This window comes from Protopterus annectens, chromosome 16.part0 (genome assembly GCF_019279795.1).
Source record: "Protopterus annectens isolate FY-2018-M chromosome 16.part0, PAN1.0, whole genome shotgun sequence".
Lineage (NCBI taxonomy): Eukaryota > Metazoa > Chordata > Ceratodontiformes > Protopteridae > Protopterus > Protopterus annectens.
This window is the reverse complement of record NC_056750.1, coordinates 573744457-573768847: the sequence shown is the minus strand read 5'-3', so window position 1 is coordinate 573768847 and position 24391 is coordinate 573744457.

Genomic DNA, 24391 nt, shown 5'->3' with positions numbered 1-24391 from the left:
GGCAGAGGAAGGAAGTCTGAGGTCTGGAAAGCTGCCAGCATGTGTTTGTACATGCACATAACCTGTACGATACTGAGGCAATGTTAATGATGAACATCTAGAATAGTTAATTGATACCAAGTGTGAAGATAAACTCCAACTGTAGTCTCATGCATAACAACAAAATTATCAAAGCATGCACTGCTTTGTTCAGTTTCCAACATGTTTTATATTGTTTAATAAATACTTAAACATGCATTAAATATTTTTATCAGACAATAAATTAGTAGTCTCAAATAATATGTTACACTTTGATAAAAATGGTTGCAAAAAAGACTATTAAGTGAAATAGTTAAAAAAAGACTATTAATCTATGTACACACCAAAGCAAAAAGTGAGGTCTATGCTTTGTATCAGGATTCATTCTGTGGAACTCTGAAGTTAAGCTGAAAGGGCTAAGTCCTTAAAAAAAGTGTGCTATGTGGACATATTTTTCCATCTGTTCCTTTCATTTTTGTCATTTTTTTACTTTTACAAGGTTTTTAGCTTAACAGGAAAGACTTCCTCCTTCTCTTGAGGTTTCTGTATCCATACATCACTTCACAGGAATATGAGCAAATGCAGCTATATGATTATGACTTTCCAATATCTATACTTCTTCAACTTCAGTTTTTTACTGATGAAGTGCAGTGTAATTGCATGAAACCACTTACCACTCGTATTTTAATAAATTTATGTATTTTAGCTGTGCTTGGCTGCCTTGTTCTTTTTTACTTATTTATATTTGCTTTTGGTACAAGCCAGCCTTTATCCGCTTGGTTGGCTTTTTTATTGGAATTTCTGTGAAATATAATTCTCGACTTGTGTGTAATATACCATTTAGATTTTTTTAATTAGTTATACTAACAGAAAGCAGGCTGAGTTTCTTGTGTATGAAATAAGTTAGGTTTCTTTCAAACTTTTATTTTGACACTTCTGGAGGGAACTCAACAACTACCTATTCCAGCAGGTGCAATGTAAATGTTCACAAGTTCTATCACTTAGATTGTCAAACTCCTTAATTCAGCCATAACTGCCTTACTAATTTGCATATGCCAAGATTTCTCTAAATATGTTTTCTAAATGCATCAAACACTACAGACCCTCTCTCTCCTAAGCCACTCCTACCACGTATCCACAGTGGTAAGGAAATCCTTCTATGTGGTACATCTAATAAGTAAAGGCATCATATCTAGATCTAAGGATGTTATAACTCCATTATACTCAGCCCTCAGCCCTCATCAGACTAATAATTGAGTACAATGTTCCCTTTTGCATGTACCTTACCAGACACCTGCAACAGATGAAGAGACCATAGAGGTTTCTGACCGAGAAAATACAGGGTACACAATACAAGTCCTATACAGAAAGACTGAAAGCCCTGTCCCTGTATTCTGTCTCATACAGGCTGCTAAAGAATGACCTGTGCCTGGCTTACAGGGCAGTCTCTGACCTGGACCTGATGGAAATGCTCCACACTGCTTTCACTTTCGTTGAAACCTGGTTCAATAATGCAAATCTTCTACTAAACCCATAATAAAAACTAAATTAAATTACTTCTCTTGACATCTAGCTCATACCCCTCCGACTTTAACATATATTCCCTCAATAATACAGAAATTTAACTTGTTCCCCATGCCAAATGACTACGGGTTACTTTGGATAACAAACTAATTTTTGACCTGCATATCTATATCATTAAAAATACATCAAAAATTGTGAGTGCTGTACAGGAACAAAACATTTATGAATCTAACCACTAAAATATCACTAGCCTCCACATACCTACTACCCTCCTTACTGTTTGGTACCCCTATACTAATTAACCTCCAAATCACATTAACAAACAAACCTGAATCCTGTTACAATAAAATTGTCGAATTTGCAAGAGGTCTACCATTCCATCAACATCACTGTGCTGCCCTTACTTACCCTAACTGGCTGAATCTATACCAACAACTCAACTAACTTTTGCCCACAAAATATTCTATAATCTGGAAAAATGCCCTTCCATAAATTGTGTGCTTCAAACTTATACTCCTAATTGAGCCCTACGATACAAAGATAAACAATTATTAACTCTATATAAGCAAAATAAAGCTGCAGGACAATCTCTTTATTCCTATTCAGTTAACAAGTTATGGACCTCACCACCACTACAGATTAGGTATACACAAAATCACAGAAAATTCAAATTCAATCTAAAACAACAACTACTTAATTCAAGCAACTGCCCATGTAAAAAAAACAATCTAATTTAAACAATGATCTCTGTTCCTGTTCCTTCCTTCTACTGAAATCTACCCATACCTAAGACAACTTCATCTTTCCATATGTAAATACGTATATATGTATATCTTTCCATATGCAAACATGTATATATGTTTATTATAAACTGGACAATCATATATAACAAACAATCCTAAAAAATGTAAATAATGGAGAAATCTAACTGTATTACATACAAATGCTTATGTAGTAATGTATTTTCATTCATGCTAAGTTCTGTTTTTCTCGTGAATGTTTGTCCTAGGTAACATCTCTATACTGTTTATTGCATTCTATTACCTGTTCTATTACTGCATCGTATTGTATTTTAGTACTGTTTATTGCATATTATTTCATGTTCTACTACTGCACTGTATTGCATTTTACTACTGTTTTGTTTAGTAGTACATTTAGCTTTACTCCCCCGGCCTCCACCGAAAATGATATACCCACCAGTCGAACTTTCCCAGTAACCAAATGTCAAATAAAATAAAATAAATCATTTTTGTAAATCAAACTGTACGTGGGTTACTAGCTCCTGGTATCTTAACCTAGCCTCTAACATGAACAGATCATGTTGGAGAAATACAAACATGTCCCAGAGACTGCCACTTCTCTGGAACCAGCTTCCCAATCACATAAAACACAGCCCCTCCCTGAACCTCTTCAAACACAATCTAGATCAATGGATGAGTGACCGCAAATTCACTCCTAGAGTAGTGCCCACATTCCCCATGGACAAAGTCAGTCGGTTCTTCTTCTTCTTTCAGCTTTTCCCAGTAAGGGGTCGCCACAGCGGAACTCCAGTCTGCTAATGATTGGCAGTAGATTTTTACTGTGCAGAGGTGTCAGCCCAACACCCAACCTTCAACGAAGGCATGCCCATTCACACATGTCTTTTGAATGACACTCGACCATGGGGAGGACATGCAGACTCCACACAGAAGGTGCTCCAGCCAAGAATCAAATGGGAGAACCTCTATTAATTCCATGTACTCCTACCTCTGCAAACTTTGCTTACCTAACTACTGACAATTGGGGCAACTTGGGATAAATATGGCTAAGCTTGTAAGGCCTCTATGGCCATTAGGCTAGTAACCTCCTATGAACCTACCAAAATAAAATTAAATAACTGGACAAGGACTAAAGATTCCATAGCATTAGTTATATGAACTGTAGTACATGTTTCTCATTCTCATCTTCTGCTGTGATTTTTAATCCTCATATGTTAAATGATAAATGCAGTACAGAAGCAGGAGATTTTAATTTTTTATTTTTGAAAATACATCACTAAGGCTTATTACAAAAAACTTCCAACTCCAAAGAAAAGAGACTTAATCAAAGAAGGGAATGTAGAATTTTGAAGAAAGTATGGACACACTGTCCACAGAATAAGAAGAAATACAAAAAAATGTGAACAGAAAATAAGATGGTGAATCCAAAGAATGTAATATGAATTATGACAGAATAAGAAGCAGCTACAGTTGAGATTATTAAAACCCAGCATACCAGTTACATATGGGTAAGGAGCAGTCACAGGACTCAGCAGCAGGTTACATACATACATACTTACAGATATTTCAAACACAGGCATTAATGCCCTTCTAGCCTGCCCATATACCAAAACCATGCTCCCATAATAAGTATCCAGGCTGTTGTTAAAAATATCTAAACTAGTACTTGCTTTAATATAATCTGTTAGTCTGTTCCATGCAACAGCTGCTCTTTCAGAGAACCAATTAGTACACATCTCATTCCTACAGAATCTTCAGAATAGGTTGTCCGATGATTCTGTAGTAAGTTTTGATAATTCCAAAGCATTCCCAGAGATTGTTGTCTCTAAATGCCCTATATACCTGAATAAGATATCCTCTTACATATCTATAAGAGAGACTGTACAAGTTCAGGTATTTTAGTCTTTCATAATAACTTACATTTTCATATTCATGGATGCCCTTGGTATATTCCTGCTTTATTCTTTCCAGTTTACTCATGCTTGTGTTTGTTTCCATACTGTTATTCTATACTCAAGTTTGGGTTTAATATAACTAACAAACAATGGCTTCATCATTTCTGATTTCCTAAAACTTTATAAATATTTTATACAACCAATAGTTCTACAACTATCATTAACCAATTGGTTGATGATATGATTAAAAAACTCAAAGCTGGACCTACCCATATACCAAGGTCCTTAAATAAAGCCACAGTTGTAGACACTGTGTGCTGTATTAAATATTCACTTTTCAATTTATGTCTCCCAAATCTCATACTTTATGATGTATTTATCAGCATATTCTCCTTTGCCCAAATGGTCAATTCTCTATCTCACCTTCTGCTACGATTTTTAATCCTCATATGTTAAATGATAAATGCATTACAGAAGCGTAGATTTTATTTTTTCTTTGAAAATACATCAAATGTAATCAGTTTGCCCAATTTCAGGTCATCTGCATAAAGACTATAGAAAACCTCAGATGAAAAAGTTAGGTATGAAATATACAATATAAACAAGTAAGGGCCTAGGACAGAGCCCTGTGGGGCACCCTGACTGTAACCAACAATTTCACCTGTCCAACTGCTATATGATACTTGCCATGTCCTATTTCTAAACCATGTAGCTATCCATCTTACCAAGAATTCATTGATACCTAATTGTTCTGATTTTTTGATCAGTGTTTTGTGTATGACCTCGTCAAATGGTGAAGTTAAATCTATGTAAATTACATCACAACACAATTTTTTATTCATAGTTGCTGTAAGAATTGATAAGACTGTACTGTACTGGAATTAACTAAAAACAACTGAAATGAGACTAAAATAAAAGTCTTTATCCGTTAATTACCCAAACTTGTGCTGAACAGGTGCCAGTCTCTCCTTTATGAGCCAAGTCTTGTGTACTTTTCAGAATGAATTCTCCAAACACTGTAGTTCATTTAATAAGGCTTTAATGGATGTTCACAATATCCAAATACTGTCTTTGTTAACAGTGCTGACAATAACAGTGCTGCTAAATATATCCAAAGTGTCTACAGATATCTTCTGATTGTCCTGAATGATGTAAATGGAAACAGTCTTTATCTGACCTGACTTCAGTACTCAGGCTCGTGTGTCTGTAATATTTTCTCTAATGCCAGGTCGAATGAACAAACTAACCTTAACTGACTTTCCTAAATGTATCTGAAGTATATTTTAATAATGCCAAAACCCTGTGATGCTTTACATGCCCTCTTAGCCTTGGTTCCTTTCTGTATTTCTGTATTTTCTGCACACTTTATGCTTATCCTTCCTTTCTAATAAACTGCCTCTCATGCTTGACGAGCAATATTATTCTTTCTCTCTCTCTGCTTAACTGTCCTGTCTTTCATGTATAAAAGAAACAAACTTTCTAGGCCTATTTTATCCTTAGCCTGTCTAATGCCTAATAATTACTTTAAAATGAAAGTCCATAATCTAACAATTGTTATTATATTCTTATCGATCATGTTACAGGTGGTAATAGATCTATTTTCAATATATGCATGCTGATATATGGTTTCAGTTCGCAACCTATCCAATTCTGACAATAACTTATCCAATATTGCCTTCTCCATTATTTTTCCACAACATGAAAGTAGACTTAAGGGTCTCTATGACTCTAGATTTGTCCTACTGCCTTTTTTCTTAAAGACAGGTTTAATACATGCATGTCTGCAATCTTGAGGAATCTTCCCATATTTACATGACCTAGTAAATAATAAATATAATGGTACTGTAACTTGTTGCTGAAGTGTTCTCAGGTCATTATTACTATTTCCTTCTCTTCTCTGTGCTTTGTCTGGATCCAGTTTGCACAGTTCTTTTTCAGTATAATCTAATTTGATTCCAGTTTCCCCTGTTACCTAGATGTCACTTCTGAATATCTTACAGCAAATCTCAGTCAACTGACAGTTTTATTCCTCTGTGTTTTCCCATAAGCAGGGGATTCATCAAAGACGATATAGCTAATTATATAAAATATTGGTTTATGATTTCTTTTTTTCTTCTTCAAAACTAATCAATTTGGATTTGAAAGCTGTAAAAATGTAAAAGGCACAAAATAAAAATATTACTTGGAAACTTAGAAGAATTTTCTATAAAGAAAGAAATACTTTGACTCTTCTAAAAAAATATATCACATTATGTTTTTGACAGAGAACATTTTGCTTCTGCCTCCATTGTCAAAAATGTCTGGTTTAAAAAAAAAATACATTCAGCCATAACTATGCTAATAATGCTACATGTCTTTCACATCCAGTGCACCTGCTGTAGATTCAAAGCCAAGAGCAAAAACACAACATATTATTTTAATCTGTACTGGCTACATTACATGCAGTGTGTCCCCAGAGATCAATGTGTTTTTCAAAGCTGATTAGCAAAATTGAAGTCAAAAGATGTTTGTCATCAAAGACTGGTTTTCATTAAGCCAATCAAGCCATGTGTAAAGATTTGGGCCATCTGCACAGAAATTTCTTCCTTGCAAAAGTTATGATGAGGACTATGTATTTTACTCTTAACTATCATATGGAAATATTTAGTCTAGGAATACAAACTATAATGTTATTTGTAAGTTACTGTATGCTGTAGAAATCAACTGATAATCTGAAGAAGAATGAATGCTGCAATGCTTGCTTACCCAGACAATTTTCATAAAAGATGGCTCCAAGATAAGTACCATCCTGTTTCTTTTAATTATTTCTCAACAAAATGGCCTTATGCATGCCCCTTGCATTTATGAACTTCTCAGTTTCTTTTGTTTAGCATCCTCATAAATAAAGTTCTATAATATCTGCACCATCCACTCTGTAAAGGAAAAAATCTTTCCAAAATTCCATCAAACCATCACCCATTTTTTTTCACATATTGACCAGTTAGTTTTGTGCAGCAATTTTGTTTTCAGAAATGATGCCACTATCCCTTCATTTGTTAATTTAGATTATTCATACTAAGTAGTCACTAATTTCAAAAGTTGAGTTTGGAATTTGCAAACCAAAAAATTGGCAATGGGAAAATTTGCTTTTTACAAAACATCAAATTTAAGCATTTTTTGGAGGGTAAGACCCCATTCATCCCTAAGATATGCATATCTCTCCATGACTGCAACTCTTGATGGTAAATAAAAGGTGGCAATTAAGTAAAATAAGTTTGGTGTTTATAGAGAGAGACCAGCAGGTTGTGAAAGTAGAGAGTTTCATTATCTGTCTCCAGGCTTAAACCGGAGTCAGTTCCACCTGTTCATCAAAGTCATTCAGGGAAAAAGACGTTTAACATTACTTTCAAGTCACATTTGTGCTGTAGTTCTGTGCTGCCTCATGTCCAGAAACCCACTGACATTTAACTATACAATGTCATTTAATTCATAATCCAGTCATATACAGACTTTAAGTGGCATTACCTTATAGTAAACTGACCTTGATTTCTAGCCTCCCCCCATTATAGTGAAACTCAACAGTGCTGAAGATGTTCAAAACAAGTCATCTTTTCAAAAGAAACCCACCCAATCCTTCTTACTAAAAGCAGCATACAAACAATAGTTTCAGATTTTCAGCTAAACTTGTTAAGGACACACACAAGATCCTTAGACAAGCAGTGTAATAATAACACAATCAGACATATACGGTCTCGCTATATTTACACTGAAAGACATTTTAAATGACACAATAATGGTAAACTCTAAGTTCATCTCCAGGAGCAATCATATAGATTTTATGCCTTAAATTTTTACCAGCATGAATGACTCCATAACTTATGGCACAGAAAAGAAAACTTCTGCAAACAACAGTTAAAAGTAAATACTAATCTGATGAATATGAGAGTCTAGGTCAAAACAAAAATACCACATGACATTTTAAACTAGCTAAGAAAAACTGGAAAAAAACATTTATTTTCTAGTTGCAGATCAGTGAGATTGGGTGCAGACAGGAAAAAAAACATCAGCACAAAAATGGTATGTTAATCCCATCTGTAGCTTCTTCTCTGTGAAGAGATCAAGTAAGAAGTGTTGTTGGTTGGATAACAAAGAAAGCGCAGAATTTAACAGCAGGTGAAACAGTATACCAACATGCTTTGGATTTATTGTGCATTGAGGACCACAACATTCCGTAGGGGATTATCTTCAGAAGCAAATTACATGTGAGATTACTGTTGCAGAAAGAAGCGGTCACAGCATACATACCTGTAAAAGTAGGTTGGATAACCTAAGAAAGAGTGCCCATAGTAAGACAAGTAGTTTATATTAGGAAAGGAGAGGTAAAAGCAGCGGCCTAGCTGGTTCAACCAGTGACCTGTGCATGTCCCCGAACTAGACCTGTACCCCATCAGAGGTACAGATCAATACCCCCAGCCCCAAGCTCTTCAGGTAAAGACCAAAAAAATGTCTTCAGATCTTCAAATTACTGAATAAAGTTCAACTCAAGTTACAGAAAAGAAGGAAGCTCAATTTCAAGCCTTTTGATCATAACCCTAACAGCTTGTAAATGGGGCAACTGCCCCTTCACCCCACCCTTACTGTACTACTGGGTCCAGGTGTGTATGTTTTGGTGGGGGTTACAGGTGTTAGATGTCTAGGCAACCAGTGTGATTATCATGAGAACTACTTTTCAGCAGTGTTCTTGGGGAAAATGTGTTTATATATTATATAACACAGTAAAATAACTAAAATTGAACTACAAAAATAAGAATACAGAAAAATGAACAGAGCATATACCCTAGTAAGTAAACAGTAGATATAAAATACAATGTAAACAACAGTAAATTTACAATGCAGTTCAATAGATGGTATGAACTATTATAGCAATAACCCACGCCTGGGTGTGGGTAATGCTGGATTTACCCACGGTTGCTGTGGTTTGGTCATAAGGGCGAAGCCCGAGTGGCCAAACAAAGCCAACCGTGGGTAAATCCAGCATTACCAACACCCAGAAGTGGGTTACTGCTATTATACAATGACATTATTTAATAAAAAAAAATAATTACTTTTCTTAAATAATGGCATTGTATAATGCCTCCTTGCTGCCCTTCCGCAGCTGTCTGGTATTCTGCGGCAGTTCTGATGTACTGCGCATGCGCATGCCTACGCAGTACATCAGAGCTGTGGGCAAAAGCAACGGAGAAAGCAAGATCCCCGTTGCTTTTTAAAAACTGTTTTGCTATGTTAAATGAGTTTAACATAGCAAGACAGCTTTACAAAAAGCAACAGAGAATATCCGTTGCTTTTTAAAGCTGTCTTGCTATGTTAAACCCATTTAACATAGCGAGACAGTTTTGAAAAAAGCAACGGAGAAAGCAAGATCTCTGTTGCTTTTTAAAAACTGTTGCGCTACATTAAATGAGTTTAACATAGCGAGACAGCTTTAAAAAAAGCAACGGAGAATCTCCGTTGCTTTTTTAAAGCTGTTTCGCTACATTAAACTCGTTTAACGTAGCGAAACAGTGTGAAGCAACGGAGATCTTGCATTCTCCGTTGCTGTAAAAAAAAACAGTTATAGTAATGGAAAAAGTCCGGGCGACCAGACCTTTTTCCATTAGTATAACTGATTTACAACGTGCACGCTGACCAATCAGCATGCACGTTTTTGAATATTTAATGGGGGGGGGGTCGTTGTATAATTTTGAATTTATAACTGCATAGTAGGCTTTGCTCAGAATATAAAAGATGATAATGAAAAGAAATGGAAAGGGTGATATAGGAAATGAAGGTGGGAATAATATCTTAGAGAAGCATGAAAAAGAGTAGCAGGTCATAAAGGAGGGGAGAAGAGAATAAGACATAAAGATTCTGGGATCTATTGATAAGGACTTTGTGCCATATTGCAATCATCTCTGAGGTCATTTCACCTGGGAAGAATGAGGTTTTCCTTATACAATATCAACTTTAATGAACCAACAACCTTTGCTGATTTGTGCACGTGTATGCATTGTTCTTCATCTAGTCGTCTATCACCATGGGTCACTTCAGGACGCACCACTCTTTACAGATGAGAAATCCATCAGTAGGTTTCAAAATAATGTTGCAGTAGTGACCATCCAAGGGTAGCTTATGCAGAAAGGGGAGATGTTTGTTTTATTTTATTTTATGTTATCTACGTTAAAAGGGTAGGTGAACTGGTTTGGGGGCCCTTTTCAGTTGCCATAAGACAATTTTGCAGCAGAGGCATATAACTGCACAATAAAATCTAGATAAATATTTGAAAAATAAAGAGCACTCAACATGTAACAAATACAACCTATTAATTCAGACAAATGCAAAGTACAACACATATTAATGAAGATATCTTATATGAACAAATATAATTAGAGTGGTCACTTAGCTTACAAACAGAAATGCAAATACCAGAAAAAGCAGCAATAAATGCACACCCACATTACATTTAGAATTAAATACAAAAGAAATGAATTATATACAGCAGATAACAGTTGATATTGCCAATCCCTAGTTCTGGAAACCTCAGAGTAACTGTGTGTGCCCCCTCACCTGCATCTTTGCAGCCATTACAATAGTTTTCTTGTATAAGATGATCTCTGACAAATTTTTTGAAAGGCAGAAGTTTTATTTTCTGGAATATTACTTTACATGGCTAACACTAACTTTGAAAATGCTCTCTTATAAAACAATTATAACCTCTTCCACCTCTGTCTGCAGTGTCGGGCCTCATAAAACCCCATGGGTGAGTGTTTTTTCCCCAAATAATATATACCATGCCAGGTACTATTGCTTGCCGGAAGAAAGAAGCACAGTATTAGAGTTTCCCAGGCTGGCTTTTGATTAAAATTGTCTGATGTCCTGTAAAGTAAAGAATTCTGTATCAGCAAGCAATGAACACATCTTCTCAATACAGCTATCATTTTTTCTGCTGATTTTCACATTGCTATTCTATTCTATAATCTTTTTTAAAGAATCCTTGCAGAAAAGGCTAACAGTATTAGCACTTTTTTAATAGGTATGATGAGATCACTGTTTCCGTTTATAAACTCTTGTATAAAAAGGATTTCAGCAGTCATTTCAAGAGGTAAGATTCAGCAGATACTAGATCAGCTGATCAGGTGTGTGTGGCCAGTCTGTCCAAAGTTTCTGATGATAACAAACTCCAGGAAAATTTCTATCTCTAGCATACTTCCTCTGTCCAATATAAACTGACAATGACCACTGAAACCCATGCATTGCAAAAAATTAATGAACATACTTTCAGTTTAGAAAACAAACATTATCTTGTAAAATGATAAGAATATTCCCCAAATTGTGTATACAGTGCATGAGTTGCACAATGCAAAATGTGACCCTGACACTGGAGCACCTATGAAAACAAATATGCACTCCGTACAGCTGTAAAACAGAATGTAATGCAAAAAGGTATAGGATGCATACATAGTGCAGACTGATACTGAAACTCCATACGCTTGCAAGAACAAATGTACCTCCATCAGGTTGGACTAATATATATATATATATATATATATATATATATATATATATATGGGTCTACTTTGGACCACCAAATTTTCATTTGCTGATACTGAAATAACCGATTCCAGATAAGCATCAGCGAAAGTGCATTTAAACAAATACTCACCGTCAAGAAAATCATTTAATCGCAAAAAGAAAATAAAAACAAAAAAAAATTCAACAAAAGCATTTATGCAGGGGGCCCCCACATACCCCCTCTATTTATATATACTAACTCTGAGATCACACTTCAGTGGGGAAAGGGGAATATTCCATTATCCTTACTGTACCGCATTCTAGCAAAACTACTCATTGTAATAATTTTCGTGAAAGTGAGTTTTTTGTTTAAATGCACTTTTGCTTAACTGGGATCGGTTATTTCAGTTTCAAAAAAGGGAAAATTTGATGGGTCGAAGTAAATCTATATATATATATATATATATATATATATATATATATATATATATATATAGGTCTGTGTCAAATGATCTACTTTTTGGATACTCAAAAAAAATATTGAAGAGACCATATGAAACATCAAAAAAAAAATAAATCTACCTTTTTTATGTTTTTGCAAAGGGACAGGCCCCCCTGCACTCCCCACCTCCTGCAAATTATATATACCTACTCCAAGGTTACACTTGAGGAAAAGAGTACATTACCCGATCCTTGCTATACAGCAATCTCCATTCAAAAGCTTTGAGTTTTCAAAAACTTGATCATATGGTGTAGAACATATAGAGTTCAAGTTTTTTGAAAATTTGATCAATTGAAAGGGACTCATAAAGAAACTGCTGCAAATACTAAAGCCCTGTTCCACATCTGCTGATAATCTTCCACACATTACCTTAAACTGGCTACCAAATCAATTGCCTACCCAATCAGTATCATTATAAATAGGTCTTTATCTGAATCAGAAGGGCTAACCACATGGAAACAATCTCACATCAACCCCATCCACAAAGGAGGCAACTCTATTGAACCAACCAACATCCGTCCTATATCCATCTTGTCGCCCATATCCAAAATTCTTGAAAGGGGTATCCATCTGCAAGTATGGGTATATTGGTATTGGTGGTGCACTCCCGCTGTTATTTTCACATTTTTAATGTTTTTGTGAATAACTCTGATGTAAAAAGGCATTCATACATCATTTAACAATTTGGAACATTGCTGTGGAATTTGCTGAAGCAATATTCTCTCCCCACAGCTGCCTATACAAGACTGCATAAGCCTGCCATTGCTTGTGCATTCATACATTATTTAAGAATTTGGAACACTGCTGTGGAGTTTGCTTAACCAATATTCCCTCCACCCAGCTGCCTATACAAGTCTGCATAAGTTGGCCATTGCTTGTGCACTCATATATCATTTAATATCCAGAAAAGTTCTGTGCTATAGCTAAAGTCCCACCAAACAGCACATAACAAAGTGTAAAATCCAAAAAGAAGAATGGCAGGATACTGCTGGAGTAGCTCCTTCTTTTATTAAAACACACAAAAATCAGCCAAGGATAAGCGCTTTCGGGTGTAACAATTTGGAACCCTGCTGTGGAGTTTGCTGAAGCAAAATTCCCTCCCACAAGCTGCCTATACAAGACTGCATAAATTAGCTGTTGCTTGTCAATGTGTCTGCCTAAATATTGCTAAGATATTTATGTTTATCTTCTCAGGTCCTAGCTCATCATCAACCCTAATATCTGCCCCCCTGATTTATTACATCTACCTTCACAACTACTCTCCTTGCCTCCCCCTGGACTCACTCTACTTTCCTGCTTCCCTCTGTGATTTCCTTCTCCTCACATTCATATCAGTCTCTGCTTTATGTGTATTATCACTTACCTCAATCATCTGCACTATTTTAGCTTTTCATTAAAATAACTCTATTTTATCTTCTCTCTACTTTCCTGATTGTTTTTTTTCCCTGAAAATATAGCCTGCTGTGACTTGGTTCAACCCTCTCTGTTCACCCTCACTATGCTTGGGATCATTTTTTTCCCTCTACCCTACCCCCATTCCCATCCACTCCACATCAATTACATTTGTACTTTAGCTGCCCCGCCCACGTTACAACAGAAAATCACAACCCAAATACCATCCACTATTATCCAATAATTAATACCCACTCACTTAACCATCAATCCACAGCCCAGGAGTCAACCAATAGGATCTGCTAACCAGCTAACCCTACTATAAGCTTTCCTATTCCTTTCCTGATAGTAGTGCCTTAGTATAAGACTCTTCATTAATTTCCAGTCCTGTTACTCATACATATTCCACTTCACATATAATTTCTCAGATACCAGTCCTATTTCATCAATTTACATACAGAATACCAAAGCATCCTATTGAACCTCTTCACCTCTACAGATTACAATTAAATCTAGCAGCCCTACATATCACCACTACCTCTCTGCTTTTACTCCTGCACTGTCTCACCTCATATTATTACCAACTACCAGCCACCAATCCCCCTGCAGTGCAAACCTCTTCACTTGTCCATTCAGACAAAACATTAAGCTATACCATAGCTCTAACTCTTTTATTCCAACCACATAGAGCTCCATGTTAACAAAATTAAACTCTCAGCAAACACATCCCAAACCTGTCTAAAGTACACCAAACTCCTTTTATAACTTTTAAAGGAATTAAACCACTCCAGAGATATCCATCCTAATCCCGGTTCCACTCCCCTACCTAATTCAATTAGCAGCCATTACACATTCAACTATGAGCTACTACACAACAGAAATAAATCTTCCCTTCACCTCCTTAATAAGAATGTAAGGAGTATTGGATAAAAAGTTCATGAACTGCATGCCTTAGTATCCCTTTATTCTCTAGACATTGTGGTATTAACAGAGACATAGGTAAAACCCAACAATAACAGTGACAACATTTTAGCTCCAGAATACTATATCCTTTGTAAATACAGGAAAACCAAAAGAAGTGTGGGATAGCAATCTTATTCAAAGACTACATAATATTAGACTGTCTTGAACCTAGTATTTCTGTATATGAGAATGCAGAACTAATCTTTGCCAAGCTAAAAATCAACCCCAAAAGTCCTGAAGTGTGATTTCAACATTTACTGGCTAGATTGCTCATCTTGGAATCCAACAGCCCATGTTAACTTGCATGGGTTCACCCAACTCATCACATCCCCCACAAGGACCCACAAATCTTCAAAACATCAGTCTATCCCAGACTGGATTTTAGTTAATAACCCCTTCCTTTCTTCTCAGGTAGGTTGTCTTCCTGATGGTTTGACTGACCATCAGCCTACCTCTCTTCTATGAACTCGTAGTTAAAAGAAAAAACAAACCACCTACCATACAAACAGAAATAAAAAAAGCCTTTAACCCAAATAATTTCATCTCTGCTCCAAAAAGTTGAAACTGGGAAACACTCAGACAGCTACCTCTTGAAGAGGCTGTGAATTCTTTTAACACCACCTTCTTAGGTGTATTAAACTGTCATAACCCCCTCCCCCCCATAACCATTAGAGTGAAAACCAGTACTGCACCCTGGCTAAGCAAAGAATGTACTCAAAGCAAGAGATGAGGCCTGGGAACAATTTCATAAAACCAAAAACCAAAGCACAAGACAAAAATTCTTAGAACTCAGAAACAAAGCTAAAAACCATGTAAAACTGGATAAAACCAGCTACAACCACAATATTCAGAAGAAACACTTAAATAACCCTCAAAAATTCTGGGCTGCAGTTAATAATATACTTCTACCAGGGAAAATCAACTACCCCACCCCAACTTCAACCATCTCCTCTGACAATATAGCAACCCAATTTTATAAATACTTTACAGATACTATCCAAGCCCTTGCAAATTCTCAGGACATTTCCAATGCTGTCTCTCTTGCTCCCCAGCTCAGCAATACCTTACAAAATTGCCCCAGCCAATTTACACTACAACCAGTGTCTGTAGATACCATTAAAATACTCTGAAAATTTAAACCAACCATCCTAGCTGCTGCCAACCTCCCGGCTGACTTTCTGAAAATTGCAGCAGATGCAATTGCATTCCCAGTAGCCATATTCAAACAGATCAATATCTGAGGGCTTAGTACCTACCATTTTGAAGACATGGTATTCCTTTACACAAAGGAGGCAATTCCACAGAATTTGCTAATTATCATCCAATTGCAGTCGTGTCACCCTTATCTAAAATCCTTGAGAGAGTCAGCCATACCCAACTCATGGACTAGCTTCACACACATAAACTATTATCAAACACACAATACAGTTTTCACCCCTATCACAGCACCATCACAGCCCTAATGGCCTTTACAAATACAGTAAGCCACCCTAGAAACCATGGACAATATGTATCTGCATATTTCCGCACTTGTCCAAAGCCTTTGATATGGTAAATCACAATAAATTAATCAATTTGCTCTCCTCCATTAACCTTAGTAGCTCCTCTATCTCCTGGTTCCAAAACTACCTATAAGGATGTCAGCAGACCGTACAGTGGCAGCATCACCTTTCTGCTCTTCTCCCTGTGACCTTAGAGATCCAACAAGGCTTCATCCTTGGACCTCTACTTTTCTCTCTATTCACTAACCATCGTCACACCTCTACTCTTCATGCATCTGTTATACAATATGCAGATGACTCTACGCTAATATATGCATCCCCCTCACTACAACATCTCAAAACCATTACCCAGGAGTCATTTCTATCTGCAGAAACATGGTTCACCGATTTCCAACTCATCCTGAACCCCAGCAAAACAAAATGCTTTGTCTTCCACCCACAAGATCTTGCTCATCCAACCTAACTTATATAGAGAATCCAAAAACAAAACTGTTATCACCCCAATAACTCATGCTAAACTGCTAGGTGTCGAAACTGACAACAACTTGAAATTCAACATTCACATTGCTCAAACCATTAAAAAGGTTCATAAGAAACTAGGTCTTCTTTACACAAACAATGTCTAACTAGAACCACAAAAGCTACTATCGCCTGCACACACCTCCTGTCAACTCTCCTATAAGCCTCCCCAATTCTGACCAACCTTCATAAAACTGATCTAACCAAGCTGGAATCCTGCTACAATAAAATTGCCAAATTTGCCACTGATGCCACACATAGGTCTTACCACTGCATAGCTCTTAAACAACTAAATTGGTTTGACTTTCTTCAACTCCAGCACTATAAACATTAACCTTTGCCACAAAATCCGTCAACGCCTTTTAAAGTCCCTGCTCTCCAAAATCCTATACAACCGTATGCCACTTCTAGAGTTCTCTGTTCCAGTAATACCAGAAAGCAAACAACTCAGCTGGGGAATCCCTCTTGTCAAACATCATCCCTAAAATCTGGAATAAACTGCCAATCCCATTATCTCCTGCTCCTCCACTGCACAATTTAAAAAAATACTCACAACACACTTGGTCAATATTTGGTTTTGCACCCTTACCTCTCCAGGCTAAAATTAACCTTTGTATAGGTAACCACATAATGCTCCTTGGGTGTTATCTTACTTTAATCCCTGAACTCACTTGTTTTGAAACTCACTAAAATTGTGAATACTTTTGTACCACATATTATGTTGATGCTACCTCTGGAGAACTGTATTTCCCATCATTGTGTAAATGCTGTTTGTATGCTCATGTAATATTCTTGCAAGTTTGTCAACTTCTATAATGTTTACATCTATATTTATTTTTTACTGGAGCTTTTCTCCCAGGCCCTCCACTGAAAAAGTACTTGTGTCAAGTCGGAATTTCCCAGTAAACAAATGTAAAATAAAATAAATAAAATACTAATGCAATACCTATTGCAAGCAACCTTTTAACCTAAACTCAACATGGTTTCTGACCCAGCCACAACACATCTACAGACCTACTATCCTTTGCAGACACTGTGAACAAGGCCAATCTTCACACTTCCTCCCAACCTGGAACCCTCATTCAACAATGATTCCACCATAATCTGTACCTCTCAATCATACCAGAACTGCTGTCAAAAGTTCAGCAGTCCTTTATTGCAGATGAATCCTGGCTAAAAATGCCCAACTCGTTTTTAATCCAAAGAAAACTAAACTAGTACTCTTTCACACCAAAAAAAAACACTTCCCATGTCAGCGATCATTTTAGCATCTTTTCATCTGGCAACACTGTCACAGAAATAGTGCAGGAAACCAAACCGCTAGGAGTAATCATTGATGATAACCCAACATGGTTCCAGACCCAGCCACAGCACATCTACAGCCCTTTTATCCTTTACAGGCACCATGAACAAGGCCAGAGATGCAAGATCCTATACTGCCTCAGTATTCCTTGACCTCTCTACTGCATTTGAAATGGTCTCTAACCCCCTACTACTGAGCACACTATCTAACCTAAGCTTCTAACATAACACAGTAAAATGGTTTTGGAGCTACCTCAAAGATCATAAACAAGCAGTGAATGGCCCTCAAGGCTCTATCTTCGGACCTCCACTCCAACATTTTCACTAACAACCTTCACACTTCCTCCCACCATGGAACCCTCATTCAGTACACTTATTCCAACAATCACTTCAACATCTTTGCATCTGACAACACTGTCATAGAAACAGAGCAAGAAACCAAAGTTCCAGGAGTAATCATTGACAATAAACTTTCCTTCAACCCCCCCATATACAGCAAAATATAAAGGAAAGTCATCAGAAACTGGGACTCTTACATAGAAACAACCATTTCTTAACTGCAGCAACCAAAGCTACCCTAGTTAAAACCTTTTTACTTCCCTCCCTTCTTTATGATGCCTCTATCCTAACTAATTTACAAACTTCTACTCTACATAAGATGGAACAGTGCTACTACAAAGTTGCAAAGTTTTGCACACACCACTGTAAACCGCTAGTAGAAGTAAACTGGCTAGAACTCCCCTAGCAACTTGCTTTCATTCAGCTATCCACTTTGTACAACCTTATTTTCAAGCCTACAACATGTCCTGCACACCTTAAACACCAAATAGAGCAGTAAGATCAGAAGACAAAAATCTCTTAGCTATCTTAAAACCCACAAAAAAAAAATAGGTCACTCTCTGTATTCATATTCTGTCTCTAAACTATGAAATTCACTACTTCTAGCTACCAGGTCTATGCCTGGCCTAACCCGCTTGAAAGCATCATTAAAAAATCATCTCAAAAATACCTGGCTCTGCTCCTGTATAAATTAAGCTTATTGATCAGCATTTCCTCTTCTTCCATACTAGCTTCATCCGCTTCTTCTTCTGTCACATCTCACTCCTTCACAGTCTGCAAGATCCTAAGTGTCTCCTAACTCCTTTTCTATTTCTATACCATATCCTTAAGCTACTGCTCTGTCTGCAATGCCTCTATTCTTCTTAACTCTCTCACTAACTTTCTGCATCACTAATTCTTTAGCTATTATTTTCCTAACTTAAACCAGCATTTCATTTTTCATGTACTATAACAGCCGATGTCATACATTGTACTACCCACATACTATTTTTATACACTTTATCTACTCATAAGCTGTGTATATGTTGTTAGAATGACTAAAATTGTCTATAATGATATAACTCTATAGAACTGTCCAGATGTGCAGTATATCTTGTCACCTAATTTATGTTCAATCAACTTATTTTGTATAGTATTCCTCATGTTGCTTGCATTGTTTGTGAACTATTCTGTATTTGTATTGTACTGTATGTGAAGCTTTTCTCCCAGGTCCTCTACTAAAAATGGGTTGTATAGACCCAGTCAGACCACCCGAGTGTCAAATAACTAAACAAAAACTGACTAAATATATATCTATATATATATATATATATATATATATATATATATATAAAATCTATATCTACCTATATATATATATATATATATATATATATATATATATATATATTATGTATGTATATGTATATATATATATATATATATAGAGAGAGAGAGAGAGAGAGAGAGAGATTCATGGGTAAATACTAGGCTCACAGTCTGCAGACTATTATAAGCCCATCCTATAACCAGAGGTCAAAGTCAAACCCTATATCTTGCATACGTCCTGGATCATACGCCCTGGATCAGCTAATCCATTGTCCCACCAGGGGCTCCAATATCCTAGACCTGGTCATTACCGCATTTATATCACGTTATCGAAAGATGAAAATAGTGAACGCTATTTCAGTGAACCTAAAATATCTAAACCACATAATATCGAACATTCAGAATAGCAAATTATTTCCTTGGGAAAAAATTTGCTATTCCGAAACACATACACACAACACAAGCACACCTAAAAAACATCAATACACACACATACACTTATAATCCTACAACTAACCCTACACTAAACTAAACAGACACTACTATCTATCCATTTACCTTAACCCAAACCCTAACCCTAAGGTCTGTCACTATCACGCACTCACCTAACCCACGCCCTAACCCTAACTCACTTAACCCGCCCCTAACCCTAACTCACTTAACCCGCCCCTAACCCTAACTCACCTAACCTGCACCCTAATCCTAACAAGCACACAATTGCATACTTACCTGAACCCGACCCGTAAATTTCCACCACAGCACTGAAAATAGCAAAGCCACAGAACCGGCCAACCAAATTCTTTCTCTAGGAAAGAATTTGATGTTCTGCAGCTTCACTATTTTTAGCTTTCACTCAAAACGGTTCGATATTAGAACATTCGAAGTTTTAAAACTTCAATGTTCTGATATAGACCCTCATTACCAACATGGGAGATAGATGCTCCACACCAGTGGTCACCCCTCATTGGTCAGGTCTGAACATAAGCAAATCACCCTTGACATCCACATCCCACCCCCACCCACCAGTAAGAAAACCTCCGTAAAAAACTTCTCCAAAGCCAACTTCATGCTACTCAAGTCAGAAGTGAGAAACATCATGACACCCATGCAAATGGGAGCTGAAAGTTCGACTGCTGAATCCTACACTAAGGCACTGTATGAGCACATCCACTTGTGCATGAATCGTGCCATCCCAAATAGAACCAAGATGCTCTCCTCCAAAAAAAGGAAGCCAATCTGGTGGTCCCCTGCCATAAACAAACTTTACAACAGAAGAAAGAAACTGTTGCAGAAAAGAGGAAAATCCCAGGATGCAAAAAACTCCCTTACCAGCCTCAGTAAGAAGCTGAGATTCCTCATAAAATCCTCCAAAGCTAGTTACGAAAATAAAAACCACAAGGCATTCTATAGTTATGTCAAGAATCTAAATGGCAATGCTCAGATATGCTCTGAGCTACACACAGAATGGCATTAAATATATTGATCCCAAGGATATTGCCAATATCCTGGCAGATCGATTTAGTGTCAACTTCACCCCCCCACCCCCTAAAGGGCCCATCTCAATACCAAAAGATTGCCAAATTCCGGTAATCATGGCCACACAGGGAGAAACTGTACTCTCCAAAGCTAAGAATACAGCATCCATGGGGCCAGATGACATCCCGGACTGTGTACTACATGAACTACAAAATTAACTGGCATCTCACCTAAGTGGCGTGTTTAATCATAGCCTCACATCAGGCTTAGTGCCCACTGAGTGATGCACAGCTTCAGTTATCCCACTCCACAAGGGGGATCCACCTTGGATCCCGAGAACTACCATCCCATCAGTCTGACGAGCCTGATCTGCAAGGGTATGAAATGCATTATCATGGAACCTATAAACAAAGACAGTGGCAACCTTCAAACACTGGACCCCACCCAGTTTGGGTTTGTGAAGGGCTGATCTTGTTTCCTGAACCTGATTGACTTATTCAAATCAGTCTCCAGAGCTGTGGACAAGGGTAAGGTGGTCCACACAGCCTATATGGACCTCACCAAGGCCTTTGACACCATCCCCCACCCTGGAATCATAGATAAACTTACTAAGCTGGGCATAAATCCCTACATCACTCAATCGGTTGCCAACTGGCTTACTGACAGAACCCAGACTGTAAAAGTAGCCGACTCCAAATCCAGTGACAAGTGGAGTACCTCAGGGTTCAGTCCTGGGACCGCTCTTGTTTGGCATCTACTTCTCTGAAGTACAGGCCAACACTAAGGGACTCTGGCTAATAAAGTACACAGATGACTGCAAACTGGGAGCCATTATTGAATCCCCAAATAATGTGGATATTCTACAAAAGGGCCTTACAGTAACAGATGCTGGGTGCCAGAGCCATGGGCTCAAGCTTAATGCCAAGAAATGTATAGTTATCCCTTTTGGGAAAAATGTACCCATGAATTACCACGTAGGTGGCAGTACACTAAACACCGAAAGTGTGATGAGAGACTTAAGGACACAGGTGGACAGTGGTCTCACCTTCAATAACAACATCACCACAACAGTCAGGAAATCCTTCTATGTGGCACACCTCATCACTAAGGGATTTTCATCCAGAAAAAGGGAGGTCACTGTCCCACTGTACTCATCCCTCATTAGACCCATTATAGAGTACAACACCCCATTTGGTATGTACCTCACAAGACATCTGCAACAGCTGAAAAGGCTGCAGGCCACAGAAGTACCTCACGAAAAGAATCACAGGCCTAAAGCAGATGCCCTACGCTGACCGTCTAAAAAAACTCCAGCTATACTCTGTGGCATATCATCTACTCTGCTTAACATACAAGGCCATGTTAAACCCTGAGCTATTGGACATGCTCCACTTAAAGAAATCCCAATCCCTCAGAGCCACACACTCCAGGAATCTAAACCTAGTCATCACAATGAACAAAACATGCTGGAGGGATAGGTTCCTGACCCAGAGACTCCCCATACTCTGGAAAAGACTGCCCATACATGTCAAGCAGAGTGCCTCCTTGGCCCTCTTCAAAAGGAGCTTTGATAATTGGATAGAAGATAGGAAATTCACGCCGGGGATCACGTTAATCGCCCTGTTAGACAGGGGACCAGGGAAGTAAATATTGTGGGAAGAAATATCCAGGGAAATATTGTGGCTAGGCTTGTATAGGCCCTAGGACGATAGCCTTGTACCAACCTATGAACCTATTATGCTGACCCCTGCCCCCTTGGGTCATGCATCCTGGGGCATCATTCACTGATGCCTGTGGTGAATTTTTGCACCAATGTCAAGTCTGCTAAGAAGTATGAGGCAGCTTTCATGTTTTGGTTAGGGCTGACTGTGTAGGTGGAACCAAACACCCCCCCCCCCCATATGTAATCTGAGTTGCCTTGTTGCAGACACTGATACAGCATGTCAGTGACCCAACTTCATATTTGATCTTGTGTACAGTTATGAACACCAAAAGTATTAACCTCTGCAAAAGAATTCCACCAGGCATGCTGGTTAAAGGCCCAGTCACTTTTATCTGTAAGGAGGATCTGCTGACCATGTTCACAGAGGGCCTACAGCATGATATCATTCTCTGTATGGGAGAAGCTCTTCATCCTCTTCTTCTGGGGCAGTAATTGTGGACTTTATGTTCGGGCACATTGCAATGCAACACAAAGGAGAATGGCTAGGGGGCAGGGACCACAGTTGCATCCGAGGCACCCTGCTCTGCAAAGGAGAATATAGATATATACTAAGATCTTGGCTGACTATTTCCTTTGCACCCACATCACACAATCCCACCACAAAGTCCTCATGGACTACAGACTGTGCTCACCTGACTCATGAAGAGGCACAGGCCACCTTTAAATGTGAGTGTACATATGTCAGCAGTCTATTATTGATCATAGATGTGCCTCTAACACACACAACAGAGATCACCTGTGAAATGTGTCTGCAGCAGGACATTTGTTTGCACATCATAGGCCCAACATCACATGTACAACCTCTATTGCATGTGTGGATGGCTACAAATGGTGTCTCTTGTGCCCTGCCTTTTCTCATTCATTTTACTTGCTGCATGCTGAACATCACATATACAATCTCAATTTCATGTGTGGATGGCTACAAATGTTGTCCTTTGCATCTTGCCTATTCTCATTAGTTTTACTTGGTTCATGCCATTCCAATCTACCTAAAATGCCTTTTTATATCATCTTGACAATCACCCTGCCCCAGGTAAATGCTATCAATCACAATGCATATATTCCTCCAGCAGAACAATACTCCACTGGTGGGAGTTCCCTGGCACAACAACTTTAGGCTGAAGCCTAACGCTAGCCATCCATAGGAATGTGACTACCAGTCCCACAATGACCCAGAAGTAGCGCTGTCTATGCACGTCACTAAGGACCCCACTCATAACCTAGAACAACATGTTGCAAATTAATTATGCAACAGTTCATATCAGCATTGGTATCATCATCATCAACTCTCTTTTTCACATTTTATACTTGGAGAATGACATCATCATCAGTTACCATCACCTAAAACTGATGTTCACTCCACCAGATGCAGTCCCTGTAATCCCAAGTTTTTAACCCCCTCCCTAACAAACAAAACATATTTTGGAAAGGGATCCCTCTTTCACTAATAAGACACACCAGCTATGCAAAGTTGAATAAGTAATTAATTCCAGAGTAATCACCATATGTGAGCATTGACTGGAGAAAATTCCTTCCATCCCCAAACTACATCACAACAAGCAGATAACATTCTGAAACGCATGGCCACTCCCACTCACAGAACTTGGTAACTCCCTCTCCCCATCAGCACGACTACTACCTTC